The 12,714-nt window shown below is 39.7% G+C and overlaps 1 long non-coding RNA gene across 2 annotated transcripts; it reads left to right on the top strand.

Moving 5' to 3' along the window:
- The first annotated feature begins 778 nt into the window (after nucleotides 1-778).
- Nucleotides 779-12,167, top strand: LOC112266694. 2 transcript variants are annotated; one of them, XR_002955980.2, is made up of 6 exons: nucleotides 779-1,092; nucleotides 1,689-1,759; nucleotides 2,283-2,375; nucleotides 2,499-2,608; nucleotides 2,852-2,954; nucleotides 8,821-12,167. It is a non-coding gene; the product is annotated as an uncharacterized LOC112266694 (long non-coding RNA). The 2 variants fall into 2 exon arrangements; XR_006078785.1 differs by having other exon boundaries at nucleotides 2,852-2,977.
- The last annotated feature ends 547 nt before the right edge of the window (nucleotides 12,168-12,714 follow it).

Below are 12,714 nucleotides of genomic sequence, written 5' to 3'. Positions count from 1 at the left end.
CTCCCCTTTGTCTCCAAAGTGCCCTTTTCGGTGGTGGTATTCAAAACCATTTTCATCTATGCGTCCAGAACCAAAAAGCGCATTTTGATTGTTGATCAATGACCAGTCATCACCATTGGTGCACCTTGTTTAATTTCCTCTAGTTTTGCCTGGCAAAAACAAGTAGGCCTACGTTAACATCCGAATAAAATACAATTTAGAAATGTACTACTCATTCATAGCCAGAAAAATAGGCTACCTGACGATTTGATTGACAATTTTCATATTTCAGATTGGCCTAGTTTGGGTGGCTACTGGCTATGTGCCTAAAGATGAGCAGCTGTAAAATCGCACTACCTTCAATTTTATGCGATGAAGATGTAATATTCTGGCGAATTTATTACGTTATTTGTGAGAAAGAACAGGGCTTCCAGGCTGGCAGCTTGAACTAGCACTCTGCAGGCAGGCACGGTGCAAGCATTAAAGAAGATCCTCTCCATCCAATCCTGCAACCTCTGCTATAAGTAGTCTGTATGATTTTGCTTGCTCTGGACCTCAGAGAAGTGACATGATATATCCCTACTTGATATTGGCTGCTAACATGAATGAATTTAAGCTCCAAATTGCAGGTGTAAAATGCCATTTATTTTTGTAGCCTAGTTTGCGTTTTGAAACAGCATCACCGTTTATGGCGGTAATGACATACATTTGGTAAGCAATTCTGCGCGCATGTTCGCATCTGCAGACGCGCGTGCATGCGCGGGGGTCACACGTTTTTTTGCTACTCCCTTCGCTGGTAAAAGTTTTAATACATGATAGTGGTAACATTTGGGTTGGCTATAGTAATGGTAGGCCACAGTATTTATTTCAATCTTCAATTTTGACTGGAATTGTGTTTGTCATTGTTAGTAAGTCCATAATTTATTCCAGTTCAAAATAATTTAGCAAAATACTTTACTCATCATATTGTGCTGCTTTCCCCTTTTATTGTAATAATTGCTGAACAAGTTCCTGAACACCTTGTGAACATCGAACTTTGGGAAATTGTTCGAAAGAGTTATCCACAACGATGCAAGAGAATGGAGCAGAGAGACTGTGAGACTTGTGGAGAAGGTATGCTTTTTTGACAACAATTCCGTTTTAGGCTGTTCTGTCGGGTACATACATCTGTATGTCGTAAGGATTTTGTCCAGTGTTCTTAATTTGTTTCCTTGTATAGGCTACCTGCCATTATGATCACGAACACAAAGTAGGAAAGCATTTTGGCTTTTTTATTCGCGGCATAAAAAACATTTTTATCACGGCAAACATTGCAACTTACAGTGGTTAACAATTGTGTTTGTTTTACAATGATATAATTAGGAATTACAACGGTTTCTCGTACATTGTATCACACTATTCAACTCCGGGCTATGCGTTCTTCCGTACGCGCCTTGGATTGTCATTCCATTAGGAACCAGTAGGCTATTGGACAGACAGACAAGGATGGAGAGAGAACAAGACCAGTCAGTTCTGATATACTATTCTAAGCATAGAAAGTTTGGCTGTGACTTGCCCAGGCTTGGGGCTGGGGTGTTTTTCAATGTAATATGTTACGGAATTTTGGGAGTACCTGTTCTATCCAGTGGTTCCCAAACCTTTTTGACCCAGCTCTTGTTTTGAGAAAATTTGAGTGATTTTGATAACTTAAATGTTTTATTTTCCTCAAGAGATTTTCAGCTCACCTGATCAGGTATCCAAATCTGGAGAGATCTGACTGGAGTATGGAAAACAAGTAAAGGTAATATGGATTATTATAAACTGGGTGGTTTGAGCCTTGAATGCAGAAAGACGTGGTATATCATACCATGGGTATGAAACATTTATTGTTACTGCTCCAATTACATTGGTAACCAGTTTATAATAGCAATAAGTCACCTGGGGGGGGGGGTGATATATAACCAATATATATTGGCTAAGGACTGTGTCCTAGCTCTCCACGTTGACTCGTGGAGCAGCCCTTAGCCATTGTATATTGGCCATATACCACACCCCCAGGCCTTATTTCTTTTTAACATAGCTATTTACAGTGTTGTACAAGAAGTGTTGTACAATGTCCCTAAACCCCTCAAAAGGAGAGAACTATGTGTTTGAGACTTAAATTAGAGAACATTTTAATACATTGATATCATCATCTTATTCCTATTCTAGAATTCCATTGTTGTAGATGGGCACACAACACATTGATTTTAAACAACCACAGGTCATGTGAATGATCCCTTGGGTTCAGTTCCTATCAGTAAGAAGGCATTTTTATTTTTCAGTTACCAATGAATGAAGAGAAAGAGGAGGGGAGGAGGAAAGTCCTCCACAACAGAAAAGAGGAATTTGGAACACTCAAGCACTTTCAAGATCCTGTTAGTTTTATCTTGTAACAATCATATGAATAGATTGTTGAATAGATTGCTCCGAATGGTATGCCAACACATTGATAAATAAGTGTAAACATGATGCTGAGATATTACAGCCTTTTCTTCCAGTTCTTTGGGTTGCTGTCAGACTCGGAGAATGAAGAACCTTTTGGGAAGAGAACCAGAAATGTGTCTGCATTTGTTAGAAGAACAAAGACCTCGGCAGACTTCACAAGAGAGTACTGAAATCCCTTTGCTTCTATTATCAATGTTTTTTTTGTTTTTTTTTTACATTGAAGGCTGCTTGTAACTGTAATAATGTCATTATTACAGTTGAATAATCGTGTTGCTCACATTTTACTGAATGCTGCAGTATTGATTCTTTGCACACATACATTTTCAAAGCCATTGAACGATTGATGTTACATTGAATGTTTTTTCTACTTATATTCAGTTATTTACTTAGTCCACTTTTCCCTCAGTGGTCTACAGACGAATGTGGTGCAGAGAAGCCAGAGCTGTACTGATACAGAGGAGGGAAGGTGAAAAATGAGGGCGTCTACTCATCTTCCTGGACTGGACAAGGTATAAAGCTGGGCTTTTTAAAGGTAGATTTTATTCCCTAAAATGGTCAGATGTTTATTTCTGAAAAGCTTTAAAAAGGTCCCGAACAGTCATTCTGATTCCATATAAAATAGCCTTTTGAGTGACTAAAATACTGTATCACTCATATTTTTGGGTAATAGAAAAGCTCAAAATTGTAGACATTCTTTTCTATCATGGCTAAGTTCTCTCTCATGGCTTTACTACCAGGAAGTTTGAAAAGAGGCTGAGAGGGCTGGGAGTTTATATTCATGAACTTGTCTTGACTGACAGCTCTTTGATACGCCTACGTCAAGAAACTTTGATGCAAACAACGTTGAAATTGGCATGTCTTTTCTGATGCGGTTCGCAGCAGCACAAACCAATGTGTTGACATGACAACTGTCAGTTTTGAACGACCCCCCCACCCCTTTGTTCCCTTTGTGCCAGTAACTAGCGAACACCAGACACAGATGAAAGGGGAGACCTAAGTATCTTTGCTATATATGAATAGTGTAAACTTTTAATATTTGCTGACACCCTACAGTCAAATTTTGGCACCAGTAGAGTAGCTACAAGTGCCTTCAGAAAGTATTCACACCACTCAACTTTTTCAACATTGTGTTTAAAATAGACATTGAATTTAAAATAGATTAAATTGAGATTTTGTGTCACTTGCCTAAAGTGCATTACGGAAGTATTCAGACACCTCAACTTTTTCCACATTTTGTTACGTTACAGCCTTATTCTAAAAGTGATTAAATTAATGTTTTTCCTTATCAATCTGCACACAACACCCCATAATGAGAAAGTGAAAAATAGGTTCCCTACGGTGAAGCAAGGTAGTGGCAGCATCATGCTGTGGGGATGTTTTTCAGCAGCAGGGACTGGGAGATTAGTCAGGATCAAGGGAAAGACGAGTGGAGCAAAGTACAGAGAGATCCTTGATGAAAACCTGCTCCAGAGCACTCAGGACCTCAGACTTGTGTGACGGTTCACCTTCCAACAGCACAACGAGCCTAAGCACACAGCCAAGACAATGCAGGAGTGGCTTCGGGACAAGTGTCTGAATGTCCTTGAGTGGCCCAGCCAGAGCTTAGACTTGAACCCAATCTAACATATCTGGAGAGACATGAAAAAATAGCTGTGCAGCAACGCTCCCCATCCAACCTGACCGAGCTTGAGAGGATCTGCAGAGACGGGAGAAACGCCCCAAATACAGGTGTGCCAAGCTTGTAGCGTCATACCCAAGAAGACTCAAGGCTGTAATCACTGTCAAAGGTGCTTCAACAAAGTACTGAGTAAAAGGGTCTGAATACTTATGTAAATATGATATTTCAGTTTTTTTATGAATTTGCAAAAATTTCTAAACCTGTTTTTGCTTTGTCATTATGGGGTATTGTGTGTAGATTTATGAATGAGGGGGGGAAAAAACAATTTTTATATAAAAAAAAATATTATATCAAAGTAGAATTATGTTTGACATTTTTACAAATTTAATTAAATGAAAAGCTGAATTGTCTTGAGTCATTAAGTATTCAACCCCATTGTTATCTCAGGCATAACATGTTCAGGAGTAAACATTTGCTTAACAAATAAAATAAAATACAACGGGTGTAGAACTTACCGTGAAATGGTTTCTTACAGGCCCTTAACCAACAATGCAGTTTAAGAAAATGGAGTTAAGCGATTTACTAAATAAACTATAAAGTAAAAAATAATTATATAAAAACATCTGAAAAGTAACTCAATTTGATTCATTTGTTCAGCTGTCTTATGATTTGGGTGTAGAAGCTGTTAAGGAGCCTTTTGGACCTAGACTTGGTGCTCCGGTACCACTTGCCCTGTGGTAGCAGAGAAAAGTCGGTGACTGGAGCATTTTTGGGCCTTCCTCTGACATCGCCTAGTATATACCCTACTGTTCAAAAGTTTGGGGTCACTTAGAAATGTCCTCTGCCTTCTAGGCATAGTTGCAAAGAAAAAGCCATATCTCAGACTGGCCAATATAAATAGATTAAGATTGGCAAAGAATACAGACGCTGGACAGAGGAACTCTGCCTGGGCGGCAGGGTAGCCTAGTGGTTAGAGCGTTGGTCTAGTAACCGGAAGGTGGCAAGTTCAAACCCTCGTGCTGACAAGGTATCTGTCGTTCATCCCCTGAACAGGCAGTTAACCCACTGTTCCAAGGCCGTCATTGAAAATAAGAATTTGTTCTGTACTGACTTGCCTAGTTAAATAAAGGTAAAATAAATAAATAAAAAGGCCAGCATCCTGAAGTTGCCTGTTGACATTGAGACTGGTGTTTTTTCGGGTACTATTTAATGAAGCTGCCAGTTAAGGACTTGTGAGGCGTCTGTTTCTCAAACTAGACATTCATGTACTTGTCCTCTTGCTCAGTTGTGCACCGAGGCCTCCCACTCTTTCTATTCTGGTTAGAGACGGTTTGTGCTGTTCTGAGAAGTGAGTAGACAGCGATGTACGAGATCTTCAGTTTCTTGGCAATTTCTCGCATGGAATAGCCTTAATTTCTTAGAACAAGAATAGACTGCCGAGTTTCAGAAGGTATTTGTTTCTGGCCATTTTGAGCCTGTAATCGAACCCATAAATGCTGATGCTCCAGATACTCAACTAGTCTAAAGGAGGCCAGTTTTATTGCTTCTTTAATCAACCCAACAGTTTTCAGCTGTGCTAACATAATTTCAAAAGGTTTTCTAATGATTTATTATCCTTTTAAAATTATAAACTTGGATTAGCTAACAACGTGCCATTGGAACACAGGAGTCATGGTTGCTGATAATGGGCCTCTATATGCCTATGTAGAGATTCTGTAACAAATCAGCCATTTCCAGCTACAATAGTCATTTACAACATTAACGATGTCTACACTGTACTTCTGATCAATTTGATGTCATTCTAATGGACAAAAAAAAGCTTTTCTTTCAAAACAAGGACATTTCTAAGTGACCCCAAACTTTTGAATGTTAGTGTAGATCCTGGATGGCAGAAAACTTGGCTCCAGTGATGTACAGGGCTGTACGCACTACCCTCTGTAGTGCCTTACGGTCAGATGCCGAGCAGTTGCCATACCAGGTGGTGATTCAACCGGTCAGGATACTCTCAATGGTGCAGAACTTTTTGAGGATCTGGAGACCCAAGCCACATTTTTTTCAGTCTCTTGAGGGGGAAAAGGTGTTGTCGTGCCCTCTTCACAACTTTCTTGGTGTGTTTGGACCATGATAGTTTGTTGGTGATGTGGACATCAAGGAATTTAAAACTCTCGACCTGCTCCACTACAGCCCCGTCGATGTGAATTGTGGTGTGTTCAGCCTCCTGTTCCTGTAGTCCATGATCATCTCCTTTGTATTGCTCACGTTGAGGGAGGTTGTTGTCCTGGCACCCCACTGCCAGATCTCTGACCTCCTCCCTACAGGCTGTCTCATTGTTCTCGGTGATCAGGCCTACCACCGTTATGTTGTCAGCAAACTTAACGATAGTGTTGGAGTCGAGCTTGCCACGCAGTCGTGGGTGAATAGGGAGTGCAGGAGGGGATTAACCACGCACCCCTGAGGGAACCCCATGTTGAGGATCAGTGTGGCAGATGTGTTATTGCATACCCTCACCACCTGGGGGCAGCCTTTCAGGAAGTCCAGGATCCAGTTGCAGAGGGAGGTGTTTAGTTCCAGGGTCCTTTAGCTTTTTTGGGCACTATGGTGTTGAAAGCTGAGCTGTAGTCAATGAAAAGCAGTCACCTACGTTGCAATCAACTTGCAATAATAGTGTTTAACATGAGTTTTGAATGACTACCTCATGTCTGTACCCCACACACACACAATTTTCTGTAAGGTCTCTCAGTCATGCAGTGAATTTCAAACACATATTCAAACACAAAGACCAGGGAGGATTTCCAATGCCTTGCAAAGAAGGGCACCTATTGGTAGAAAAGAAAGCAGTTGCCAGAGAGAAAGGAAACAGCTCAGAGATTTAACCATAAGGCCAATAGTGACCTTTAAAACAATTAATTTAATGGCTGTGATAGGAGAAAATATTAAGGATGGATGAACAACATTGTAGTTACTCCATAATACTAACCTAAATGAGAGTGAAAAGAAGTAAGCCTGTACAGAATAAAAATATTCCAAAACATGCATCCTGTTTGCAATAAGGCACTAAAGTAAAAGTGCTAAAAATGTGGCAAATAAATGAACATTATGTCCTGAATACAAAGCATTCTGTTTTGGGGCAAATCCAAAACAACACATCACTTCATATTTTCAAGTATGGGGGTGGCTGCATCATGTTATGGGTATGCTTATCATCGAAATGGAATAGAGCTAAGCACAGACAAAATCTAAGAGGATAACCTGGTTGTCTGCTTTCCAACAATTTACTACAATAACCTAAAACACAAGGCCAAATATACACTGGAGTTGCTTACCAAGACGTTCCTGAGTGGCTTTGTTACATTTTTACTTAAATAGGCTTGAAAACCTATGGCAAGACTTGAAAATGGCTGTCTAGCAATGATCAACAACCATTTTGAATCATTTAAAAATAATGTGCAAATATTGTACAATCCAGGTGTGCAAAGCTCTTAGACTTACCCAGAAAGACTCACAGCTGTAATTTGCAAACATTTCTAAAAACGTGTTCACTTTGTCATGGGGTATAGCGTGTAGATGGGTAAGACATTTTGAATTCAGGGTGTAGCACAACAAAATGTGGAGTAAGTCCATACTTTCTGAAGGTACTGTATACAAACCACGCCCCTCCGCAAACTTGCCTTCTCCGCTGTTGGTTACAAGGTGGTACTTATTTAAATTAGGTAAGAGAATATCATAGTTAGGGTGTTGTCCAATGTTTCCTCTAAGCTGTGTGTGTGCACAGGACTGCAGGGCAGAAGAAATGCCAGGCCGCGCAGAGGGGCAAGAGATTGAACTTCACTGAGTTCACCACATTAGTTTGCAATATATAGATCAATGTTTTTTTTCTGTGATCAAATCAACGTTATCAGTCCCTTTTCAATGCAACAAACCAAATCTAACTTTCCTAAGATTGAGTCTGTGATTTTATTGTAGGCATAGCCAGAGCGCAATGCAGTACAATTCGTCCGGGTAGCCGATGAGGGGTCTTTCAATAACCTGCAAGTGAATGAATGTGCTTTTCAGATCAGAGCTGCACATGTTAACATGTATTGATATTGTTTGCTAGTTAGTGAGTTATTAGCCCAGGTGTAGGTCAGCAATGGGGAGTTACTGCTTCCTACAAGAGCACAAAACATGTAGGCTACATTTTAAGCTGTCTTTAAAAAGGGGCCGTGTTGTAATTTGAGACAGGCTTGAATATGCAAATAAGCCAATGGGCAGAGGGGTAGCCTACAGTGTCTAATTCTCTGCATGGTAATAATAATACAATTTATTTTGTAAAGTGGTTTCTTGCATCATACAATAGAATGCAATTTACACTCACCTATTTGGCTCATGGTGTTAGACTAAGTAAAAAAATCATACATTTATGTCAAGCCCTTCATAATGTTAAAATGTTTTTAAAAGTCTTATGAAATGTAGTAGGCCTGTAATTTGCTCAGTACCCCAAAAACTTTGAGGGAGCATTGGTGATGTCACCCTAATGTCACCCTACCCTTAATAATCTTGCCTCATTGAATCTAAGTGTTTAACATGGGATGGGACCAGTAACTTTATGATCAAACTTGATCAATGTAGAAGCAACAGTCATTTTTTGTGCTTTGGTAATCATACTTTGATCTGGTTTCATCAAAATAATCCAATTTCATGAAAAATATGATTTTGACTTCATGACCTTTTTAAAACATTGCTCTTCCTCTTTTTGTTGGTTTGTTGTCTCTGTACAGGCAAGTATTGCTCTCAGCTACAATGCAGGAATCCTTCTGTCCTCTGAGAACAGCCAATTTCTTTCGGCACACATAATTATCCAAGACAAGAGGCATAGCTGGCGAGGCGTCATCATGGCTTCATCAACACCTTTTATAGTCCCCCAGTCGAAACAGGAGAGGTCCATTAGCCCTGAGAGCAATGACAGTATCTCTGAGGAGCTGAATCACTTCAAGCCAATAGTGTGTTCGCCGTGCACCCCACCAAAGCGGCTACCTGACGGGCGAGTGATGGAACCCACAATTGTGAAGTCCACCCCACGGAACTTATTCCGCAGCCTGGAGAGGCCCACCAGCATATCCTCCAGGAATGGAAGCAGATAGAGGTGGACCGTCAGTCTGTCAGTGACCTCAAAGGGCACCTTGACCAGCCCCATAAACGTGGACCTTGTTTTCAAACCAAGCCCCATAGAGAAGGATGGCAAGCCCTGCAGCTGCGCTCTAGCAGCAAATAAGGGAAAAGAACACTTGGGTAGGTGTGCCAAGACTGATTCCTCTGGGCAAGAGAATGAAATAACTTGTATACATAATAAACAAAGAGTGATATTTTACCAGGCCATTGGAGAGACGGCCCTCCATCAAAAACAATTCAAAGTTTCATACTCCATTTGTACCTTTAAACAGTGAGGAGACTGTAACTGAGTGTGGGGTTTCTTCAGAGTCTGTGGTGATACCTGTATCACATTGTGGACCAACTTCAATTAATCAAAATCCAACCTTAGTCCCACACAATATAAATGACAGTGTTAGGGGTTGCAATCTTAAATCAAAGGACTCACAGGATCAGAGAAAATATTTGGACAATAGAAACGGTGCCCGGAACAAACCTACCTCAAGGAGGGGTAAGAAGAGGAGCCAGAAGACAAAACACCTGGAAGAGACCGAGTCTGGACTCAAAAGGCCCAGAGCCAATATGGTTTCAATATAGATTGTGCACAGGCTGACCTGTACATTCAACAGGTACAGCAAGTGAGTGAGGATAGAGAGCTAGCGTTGAATCTTCAAAGACAGTTTGACAGGGAACAGCAACAAGTAGACAAGCAAAAGACCAGTTTTGACAAGTACTTTCTCCGGTCCTGCAGTGAAAACAGAATCGAATGCAATCCACGTAGATCAGGAAGAATTTCCAAAAGGAATGAGCACTTTTATTGCAATTATTAAATGGTTATTCTTGTGCTTTTTTAAATTATTAAAACCTGCCAACTTCTTGCATACAAGAACTATACTGTTTTTGCTGACCATGTTCCAAATTCAGTGCTTTTAAAGATTAACTTAGATTTAGTTTCTATGAACATGATTTTGCTGAACATGATTATTTTCTTCTCGTTTGCAGTTACTTGTGACAGAATGTAAAAACACTACATCATATATTTCTGCAGTTAATGCACTGAGAAAAAACTAAAGGTTTCACGGCATGAATCATACATGACCCTGAACACAAAGATGTTGTGTTGATTCATACTGTGCAGACACTTGAAAATCTTTGTGTTCAGGGTCATGTATGATTCTGATTCTAGCTCAGCCAAGGATGTGGACACAAGATCTAGCACTATTACTTTGTCAGACCCTTCATTCAGATTCCCATTAACCCAGAACAGTACAATCCTATTGATTATTTCATGATCCACATGTTCCTTTCTGCACCAACGATACTTTGCACTTAGCACCTCTGTGATGTTTTGGGAAACACTTGTACCATCTTAGTGCATTAGGAATGATGCATTGTTAAAACACTGGTAAAATGTAAGTTCCATTACAGTGAAACCTTGCCCATCCTTTGGCTCAGCTAAAATATTTTTCACACAGGCGGTGTCCATTGGCACCTCAATCGCTCTAAATCTCATTGCCTTTTGTAGCAGAATTTATTTGACATAATTTGGTATTATTTTTTAGTTGAAGGTATATTCAGCAATGTGGTTTTTACCATGAACAGCTGGGTGTCTTGCGACACAGAGTTGCACAGATTATCACATTTAAGTCATATTGATTTGTGTCTGTCAATGTTAGTATTTGCCAAAGTAGTGGTTAACATTACAGAAACCCCATCAATAAGATTTAACGATCTGACAATCTGGACAGAAAAACTGCAATGGAGGCAGCCTGAAACGTGTGGGTGTTGAGGTATACAGCTGCTCACACTCTTCCGTTGCACTGCAGCTCCTGGTCATGTCAGATTGTTGAGTTAAAGGATCAGTGTGGACAGGTTAAATATATGCAATGTGTAAACTCTGCTGAAAACTATTACAGTAATATTGGAAAGGGGTACAATGTTTTTTGGAGGATGATTTTCTGATCAAATTCAATACCGGTCTGTTTTCTGTATGCCCACACTTCTACCTCAACCCTCACTGTTGCGATTTTGCATTTCTCTCAAATGATTTATGCCCTCTTATTGACTACTACAAACTAAAATGGCTCTATGCATGTGCATGGTACAACTTTACAAAGCTGTAGCACTGCCAAAGCTCATACTTTTGATAATTAGGATAACTGTTTTATGCAATATTTCTATTGGAGAATCCACATTAATATATTTCATCAGCATTGTTATTTTTCTAATCTTTGAGTTGTACTTACTATATTGTTTGAGACACTTATTCAAAGGGCTATTATATTTGATCTGAGAAATGTCTTTCCATATTTTATTTGATTCTTGTTTTTCTGAAGATATATTTTTTTCCAATGGCATATGCCAAAATATTAGCTTTAATGTCCATTACTACTTAAACGTTTAAGTAGTAAAAGATATTGCAATATTAATATGCACATTATGTACACATACTTTTATACTTTTTTTGTACATACAGTTTAAATAATCAGATGCATATTTTAGTATTGGAGGGGAAGTTGGTGCCAAATGGAAATAGGTTAGTGCCAAATGGTTGATTTCTGTCGACTGTCATACATCTGCAGTTTTTTGTTTACTTTCCTGATTTAAAGATTAGGTTATTGATTCTTTATAGTAATCAGAATGTACCACTTGTATAGCCTACATGATTCACTGACAGCGCTGTACTTTGAAGGAAACAACTTGTTCGGATCATGTCCATTCACATTCTGAAGTAACTGTGAAACACAACCCATTCAAACGGAACGGAGACCTGAAAGACTTTCATTCAAGCTCGTCTCATTTTCACTTTAAGTATGTAAAGAGGTTGGCACACACAGTTGAAGTCAGAAGTTTTTACATGCACCTTAGCCAAATATATTTAAACTTTATTTGAAGTGTATGTCAGAATAAATAGCTGAGTGATTTATTTCAGCTTTTATTTCTTTCATCATATTCCCAGTGGGTCAGAAGATTACATACTAATTGAGTGTATTTAGTAGCATTGCCTTTAAATTGTTCAACATGGGTCAAATGTTTTGGGTAGCCTTCCACAAGCTTCCCACAATAAATTGGGTAAATTTTGGCCCATTCCTCCTGACAGAGCTGGTGTAACTGAGTCAGGTTTGTAGGCCTCCTTGCTCGCACACACTTTTTCAGTTTTGCCCACAAATGTTCTATAGGATTGAGGTCAGGGCTTTGTGATGGCTACTCCAATACCTTGACTTTGTGGTCCTTAAGCCATTTTGCCACAACTTTGGAAGTATGCTTGGGGTCATCGTCCATTTGGAAGACCCATTTGCGACCAAGCGTTAACTTCCTGACTGATGTCTTGAGATGTTGCTTCAATATATCCACATAATTTTCCTTTCTCATGATGCCATTTATTTTGGGAAGTGCACCGGTCCCTCCTGCAGCAAAACACCCCCGCGCTTCACGGTTGGAATGGTGTTCTTCGGCTTGCAAGCCCCCCTTTTTCCTCCAAGAATAACGATGGTCATTATGGCCAAACAGTTCTATTTTATTTC

Source organism: Oncorhynchus tshawytscha, linkage group LG14, assembly GCF_018296145.1.
Source record: "Oncorhynchus tshawytscha isolate Ot180627B linkage group LG14, Otsh_v2.0, whole genome shotgun sequence".
NCBI lineage: Eukaryota > Metazoa > Chordata > Actinopteri > Salmoniformes > Salmonidae > Oncorhynchus > Oncorhynchus tshawytscha.
This window is presented reverse-complemented; position numbering and strand designations above follow the sequence as displayed.